The sequence below is a fragment of the Lotus japonicus genome, chromosome 1 (genome assembly GCF_012489685.1).
Source record: "Lotus japonicus ecotype B-129 chromosome 1, LjGifu_v1.2".
NCBI lineage: Eukaryota > Viridiplantae > Streptophyta > Magnoliopsida > Fabales > Fabaceae > Lotus > Lotus japonicus.
The window spans coordinates 70,420,603-70,428,860 of record NC_080041.1 but is presented as its reverse complement, the minus strand read 5'-3'; the positions used below and the strand labels follow the sequence as shown (position 1 = coordinate 70,428,860).

Sequence of the window (8,258 nt, the reverse complement as noted above, 5' to 3'; positions counted from 1 at the left end):
TTTATTTTTTGTTTTTATCTTTGTCTAGAATTGGTGCTACTAATCTTTCTTTGTTTTAGTGTCACACTTTCAGGTTACTCTCACGAGAGACACCGCAATGGGTGGCCGAATGACGGAGGAGGAGATGCAAGCCCATATTGAGGCAAGAATCCAAGAGGGGATCACCCTCCGATTATGTGAACAAGAAGTTGAGAATGCCAACCGGTCTGTTCGGGAACTCACTTCGGCTACCATGAGTTATGACTATCCCGGGAGCATTGTCTTTCCCGAGGGAGTTGGAAACTTTAAGTTGAGACCGGCATTCATCAACTTGGTGAGCCAAAACCAATATGGTGGAGGTACTTTGGAAGATCCACATGCTCACATGGAGAGGTTCATCCGGAATTGCAACACTTACCGTGTGAACAATGTTCCGACGGATGCAATTCGGTTGAGCTTGTTTCCATTTTCTTTGAAGGATGCAGCGGAGGAATGGCTGAATTCACAACCTCAAGGGAGTATCACTACTTGGGAAGACCTAGCAAAAAAATTCACAACAAGGTTTTCCCAAGAGCTTTTTTGAGGAAGCTGAAAAAAGACATTATGAATTTTGTGCAAACCACTTAGGAAAATCTCTATGAAGCTTGGGAGCGCTTCAAGAAGCTCTTGAGGAAATGTCCTCAACACAATCTCACCCAAGCTGAATTGGTTGCAACATTTTATGATGGTCTACAATACTCTTGGAGGTTTGGCCTAGATGCGGCTTCAAATGGCGAGTTCGATGCTCTTCCCCCACAAGCGGGGTATGACTTAATAGAAAAGATGGCAGCGAGAGCCATGAACTCTGAAAATGATCGCCAAACCCGAAGGAGTAAGTTTGAAGTGGAAGCTTATGACAAGCTCTTGGCCTCCAACAAGCAACTCACCGAACAAGTGGCGGAGATTCGAATGCATATTAAGGAGACCAAGGCTATTGGTGCAAGAATGACTTGTGTGGAGTGCAAGTCTTGTGGTGGACCTCATGTTAGTAACTTGTGTACTGTCAATGCTGAGAGCAATGAAGCCAAAGCTATAGCTCAAGGAAGCACAGTTCCATCCTCAAATCATGAACCTCTTGTCCAAACACAAGTTGTTGGAAAGGTGAATTGCAAGAGGAGTTTAGAGGAGCTATTGGAGAGTTGCATCAACCGCATGAACAACAACCATAAGAACCAAGAGGCGGCTATCAAGAACTTGGAGAACCAACTTGGCCAGCTAGCCAAGCAAATGGCCAAGATACCTCAAGGTAAGTTTTCTCCCGATTCTTTAATTTTGTCTAAACAAGAGAATTTTGCTGTTGTTACCACTAGGAGTGGGAGAGTGTTACACGAGTCAAAAAAACAAGATGAGGGAGAGGAAAATGAGAAAGTACAGGAAGAATATGAGAGTGCTACGGAGAAGAGAGTGAGTGAACCTGTGAAAGCTAGAGTTGTGAGCACTCCTTCTCCTGAACTTAGTAAGATTCCATTCCCCAAGGCTTTGGTCAAGAAAAATCTGGATAAACAGTTTTCTAAGTTTTTGGAAGTTTTTAAGAAACTCCACATCAATATTCCTTTTTCTGAAGCCTTGGAGCAAATGCCTATCTATGCTAAGTTTATGAAGGACATTTTAAATAAGAGAAGGAAGTTTAGTGAGGTTGATGAAACTATTATGATGACCGAGGAGTGTAGTGTCATTTTGCAAAGGAAAATGCCTAAGAAGAGAAGGGATCCTGGGAGTTTTACTATCCCAGTGGAAATTGAGGGGTTGACTGTTGTGGATGCATTGTGTGACTTAGGAGCGAGCATCAACTTGATGCCGCTTAGCATGTCTAGGAGGTTGAACTTAGGAGAGGTCACCCCAACTATGCTCTCCTTACAAATGGCAGACCGATCCCTAAAGACACCATATGGGATCATTGAGGATGTTATGGTGAAGGTGGATAAGTATGTGTTCCCTGTTGATTTTGTTGTGCTGGACATGGAGGAGGATGCAAAGATTCCTCTCATCCTTGGCCGACCCTTCTTAGCCACTGGCAGGGCGAAGATCGATGTTGATAAGGGTCAGCTCATTCTCAGAGTTGGTGAGGACAAGGTAAGATTTTCGGTTTTTAATCCTAATTTGCAAACTAACATTAATGATGGTTTTGTTTGTGATATGATCAAAAGCTTGTCCAGGTCTTCAAAGGAGACCCCCAAGGTAAGTGAAAAAGATGTTGAGCTTAATAAAGCTCTCATCAAGCTTGTTAGTGAAAACAAGTATGGGGGGTCTAAAGATGAGAGTTTCAAAGACCACATGGCCCGATTCATTGAAGCTAGTCACCTTGGAAAGATGGAAGGTGTGACTAGTGATGAGCTCAAGGTTAAGCTCTTCCCTCACTCCTTGAAGGGGGGAGCAAGGATTTGGTATGATGGTTTAGATGATACCCTCTCTTGGGAGGAATTGTTCCAAAGTTTTTGTGCGAGGTTTCTACCTTGCAAATGTGGAAGGAAGCTTGATGGTAAGGAATTTCCTTCCTAACCCCAAAGGAAGGAGAGTCCACCTAGGACTATAACTTAGGGCTTCTTGGGAGACAACCCAAGTCTTGTTTTATTTCGCTTGTTTGTTTGTTGCATTTTGCAGGGAATGAGAGCCTGAATTTTGGAGAAGGAGCTATGCTTGAGCCTCCGTGGTAATTGGTAAATGAGGTCAACTCTTTCCCGTAGTGTAGTTCATGCATGTTTAGCATATTTTTCCTTTGTAGTTTTTTATCTTCTTTTTGGCATGCATTGTTTTGTTAGAGTCATTTTGGGTCTTTACTACCCTATACTCACATGCTTTTGCCCGAAGTTATGTTCTCTAACTTGTGCTGGTTTTTGGAAAATGTTTTCATGAATACTTGTGTCTTTTGGGGATGAGTGATTGCATGCTTTGGGGAAGAGAGGAGGAGACTTCGGTCTTCCGATTGTTTCTTGAGAATGGAGTTGATGTGAGTCCATTAAGGGTCCATTTTTGACCCTTCACTATAAAATTTCCCTGGAATCTCCTGACTCACTTGCACTTCTTGGTTCTGTGTTGATTTCACTCATAGTATGCTTGTGATACTTGCCTAATTCTTGAGACTTTTAGGTTTTATTTGAGCTTCAGAGTTTGTTAACTTGTACATTTGTCCCTAGTTGTCCCACTTGAGCCTTATTGAAGATTTCCTTTGTTAGCCACATGGATGGGATGAAGGATAGGTTGGAACTTGGGGAGTGTTGTTCCTTGCAATGTTATGGAGCTGAATTGAAGTAGAAAATGTCTCTTTCCCTAGTGAAAAAGAATAAGAAAAAAAAGAAAAAACTCCTAACCAAAGTTGGAGTGCAAAAAAAAAAAATGAGAAAAGAAACTTGAAAAAGGGGTCAAGAGACATGTGCTAATGATGTTTGATGTTGAAGCTCCTGGTTTACTAATTGGACCACACTCAATGTGCTTTGAAGCCTTAGCTTTCCTTAGGAACCAACCACCTTGTACTTCACCGAGCCAACATTACAACCCTTTTTGAAGTCTCTTTGAATTTGTGCATGCTTGATCTCTGCTGCTCTTGAGTGAATGATATTCAGAACCAATGAACTTGCTTGTGTGCTCAGTGCACTAAATATATATCTCATCATAGGATTTTAGATCTATAAGCTTCTCATGGATGGACTCTTCAATCTTCTTTGTTTTCAAAAGCATGAAGTAGGTTGTTGGATCTTTCTCTTGAAACCAGCTGTAGTTTCTCTTTCCCCCAGTTTTGTGATAAGTATTCCTTTTTGAGCACTTGTGTCGGGGGCATTTCTTGCGCTTGAGGGCAAGCGAGTGTTATTTACGCTCGAGGGCGAGCTGTCGTTGAGTATAGTGGTGTGATGACCCTATTTTAGTAGTGTTTTTAGGGTCATTTCTTTGTGTATTTTGAGTCTTTTTTGTTGAGTCTCATGTAGTGGTTCATGCATTCTCATGCATTTTTATATTTTCTTTAGTCTTTATTTGACTTTGGTAATTTAGTAGTTTTATAGGGAGTTTTCTTGCATTTTGAGTAAAGTTTAGGACTTGCATGGTTTTATTGTGTTAATTGAAGGATCTCATGTGCTAATAAGCTCTTTGAGCTTCTAGAATTTTCCTTGGCTTGTTGGTTAAGTTTCAGATCAGGAACTGAAGAAGGAAGAAGGCCAATAAGCATGGAATTGATGGAAAACTTAAAGAGGATTGAAAAGAGGAGTTGCAGAAGCCAAAAAGCCCTTTTCAAGCGAGCTCAAGCGCCTAGGCGCTGGGGGATGGGCGCCTAGGCGCCAATTGGTCCAGAGAGCATGTTTTTTAAGTGCAATTGGCGCTCAGGCGCTCTGAATTGGCGCCTGAGCGCCCAGACTCGACCTGTTAGCCTTTAAATAGGCTTTTTGCCATTTCTTTTGGAACTTTTGTCATTTTTATCATTTTGTTTCATAAGTTAGAAGAGAGAGCTTGAGTTCTGAAGCTTTGGGAGCTTTCCCTAGGTCTTATGTTCCAGGTTTTATCTTTATTTTCTAGCATGGATTTCATAGCCATGTTTGGCTAAACACCTCTTTGCTTTGGATTCCTTGTAAGACTCTTGATGTTTTAATCTTATTTCCTTTTTCTTGACATGAATCTTCTGAGTAAACCCTTGAATTCCATATCTATGCTTTATGTTTCAAGTTAGATCATGAGCTAGCTTTATGCTTTTCTATAATATAATGGAAATTTGTTATAGATTAGGGACATGATATGGGATTACCTCTTCTATGCTTGCTACTAGGAATAGAGTAGGGGTTGGGGTTTGTTGGCCTGAATTGCATGCTTAGTGCCTTTAGCAAATGTTTAGGTTCTCAAGGAATTGAACCTATCTTTTGACTTTAGAGGATTGTCTATACAAGGCATTGATAGATGATTACATAGGCTATAACATCAAGGAGAGACTCAGAATTTTTGTGGGAAGAATAGGTTAATTTAAAACTGATTTAGTTAAGCAAGAACCCAAGGCAAGATCACCATTGTTATCACACACTTACATTTCTTAAGTTTGTCACTCAATCACTTGAACAATCAATCATTAAAACTGAATTTTATTTGCTTTCCAACCTTGAACTTGACTCTTAAACTGAATTGCCACACCAATTCCCTGTGGTTCGATAATTTAAAACCGGGTGAATTCCGTACACTTGCGGATTAACCAACATACAACTTTTAAAGAAACTGGTTAGCGGTGCGAGCTGTGAATATTAGATAGTACCTTTCCAGAACAACTCAGCTGCTACTGTTTTTTCAACTCAAGCTAAGTACCTTTCTACAACAGGTGCCAAGCTTCTGCAAAGTATCAAAAGAAAGGTAAGATAAAAACAAAAGCAAATGGAGTCATTACAAGGCCATTACAAAGCCAAAAGAAAAAGACTATCTAAACTAGAAAACAAAAGATTCTCTTATCATCATTTGAAACACAGTTTAAGACCAGGTTATTTCGTCAACAATACAATCCCTTCATTTATAAAAAACTTATTGCTAAGCACCTACCAAGATACATTAATTTAGAAGTTTTATAAGGCATAAAAATGTACATTAGCATTGGAAGAGGCTATTCATCTTCACAATAATAAAATTAGGATACTAAAGACCAGACAATCATCACCGTTGTTGACCATAGGGGACTACTACATTTTATTTGTATATTTTGTAAGAGAATAAATTTGATAAATGACTACAAAATTGTGGATCCTCATCAAACCAAGCAGGGGGGATAATAAAGCTCATCAACTTACTTTGCCATATTTGCTAGAGAAGAAAACATTAGAGTCCATGCATTGAACACCAAAGAAGCATAATGAAAACATTTTTTACACCACAACAACTCAAGGTACAAATTACTGACCCCCCATGGATATAAGATCAAATTTAAAAGGATTCACAAAGTTCTTATTTGCTTAGAGGCCGCATACAATTATATTTAACATAAACAAACTTCTTTTTCTTCACTAAACTGCTACCTCCATCCCCAAAACACATGGTATCAACATAAGGTTGCAATAATTAAGTATGAATTATACAGTGTGTCAAACACTACAGAAGGTTAACAAAAAATTGGAAACAACAAAGAAATCCAATTGACAATTGGGTTCTACCATGTGTAACTTCTACCCTCCACAACTCAACCAAATGAAATTAGAACCACAAGGTTTGCTAGGTCAGAACTCAGAATTCAGGTACAATTCTATCTGACATCAAAACTTCAACCAGGTAAAGCATGATAAGGTAATCATACTAAAAAGAAAATCAGAGTTCATAAACTATGCCAAAAGACACAACTTATCTGTACAAGGAATAGAAGATACTAACTTTTTCTTATCAATATCAGGAACATCACTCTTCTCAGCCCTTTCAACAATCACCTAATTAGTATCTTCCTTGATTGCTGTACACTAATTAGTATCTATTTTAATTCTTCCACAACTGGACCACAGTTTTGGTCTCATGTTGAAGAACTAGAAAAAAATCTCTATTCATGATAGGAAATGGATTCATGAGCAATTCTTGAGATTGAACCACATTAGTATTGTCATGCAAACCAGTAAAGAGCTAAATTACATGTCCTTGCTTCTAATCATATCCCTTTGAGAAAGCTCTCCCCTTAGATCTTTATGAACCTCTGAACTCTGAAGCTACTTCCATGTGCACGATGCTTTGAGCTATCGAAGCTGTAACTGAGGTCATAAACCAAACGTGCAGCATTTCATCTCTCCCATGCATCATTGCTAGGATCAAAGCTTGAGGATTCCTACATGGATCCATCTATAAAATGAAACTTATTCTTAGAGTTTCATCCTCTTTTCAATGCTCTACCCTTAGGAATGATAACTTCTCTATCAATAGCCTACTAAGATGGAAATCGATTTCCAATATCCTCTGTTGCAGATGAGAGTCCCACATCGAAATCTATTCCCAATTCCTACTAGTTCCTACACAAGAAATTTTGAATTCCAGTAACAAATGGAAACCGATTTCCCCAAGATGGAAATCGATTTCCAGCATCCTCTGTTGCAGATTGAAGGAAAAGGACTGTCGAAACCAGAAAACTAAATTAGAAGTTCAGAAACTAAAACCCAAAACCCCAAAACCGATTTCCCTAAGCATGAGACCCGGTTCAAATCAGATGGAAACCGATTTCCCTAAGCATGAGACCCTGTTCAAATCAGTACATAAAACCCAAAACCCAGTTCAAATCAGTACACAAATCAGTTAAAAGTTCAGAAACTACCTTGATAGTGTCGAAGCAGGAGCGGCGTCGAGAGCTTTCATAAACACCAGATCTAACCAGGAGCGGCGTCAAGAGGTGATGGCGAATGAACCAGAGCTGATGGCGAAAGGTGATGGCGAACGCACCAGCGCTGATGGCGAGAGGTGGTGGCGAACGCACCAGAGCGAGAGTTGATGGCGGCGAGAGGTGGTGGCGAACGCACCAGAGCGAGAGTTGATGGCGGCGTCGAGAGGTGATGGCGAGAGCTGATAGTGAGTTTGTGCGCGTTTGGGTTTCAGGGTTTGTGAAAAAATTAAAGAACGGAGGGGCATTTCCTAACGGTTTAATTATAACCGATGTCAAAAACAGAGAAATGAGGGACTTTTCCCAACGGTTTTAGAAAAACCGATGTGAAACATAAAGAAAAGAGTACCTTTCCCCAACGGTTTTATTCGAACCGATGTGAAAAGTACTTTTCCCAACAGTTATATTCTAACCGATGTGAAAAATAAAGAAAAGATGGACTTTTCACATCGGCTATAATCTAACCGATGTGAAAAGTAAGTTATTAAAATTTCAAAAATGCCACCGCATCTTACTTTCACATCGAATTTTATATCAACCGTTGTAAAAACTATTTACGAGTTACTTTTCACATCAGACATATTCCCAACTGATGTGAAAACTCTCATAAAAGTTCACTATAATTTCAATATTGCCACTGTGTTATCTTTCACATCAGGTATTATTTCCACCGTTGTGAAAACCCTGATGTGAAAAGTATAATTTTTAGTAGTGCAACTCAAGCACTTCCAGCAGCGCCTTCGCTTCCGCCCGGAATGCAACTTTTTTCTCAAAACACATAGGTTTATAAAAGACTCTAGGAAATGGAATTTAATATTGTTCTCTTTTGAATTGTAATTTACTCATTGTACAATTCTATTGAAGAAGAAAATCAATAACCAAAACTCCAAAAGCACGAGAGAGAAAAATGAGAGAAAGATATTGAGTGGGGGAAATT

General features: G+C 39.5%; 1 non-coding gene across 1 annotated transcript; it reads right to left on the bottom strand.

Moving 5' to 3' along the window:
* Positions 1-564: 564 nt before the first annotated feature.
* On the bottom strand, positions 565-671 carry LOC130734766 (small nucleolar RNA R71). The gene has a single exon (XR_009018111.1). It is a non-coding gene; the product is annotated as a small nucleolar RNA R71 (small nucleolar RNA).
* Positions 672-8,258: the final 7,587 nt, after the last annotated feature.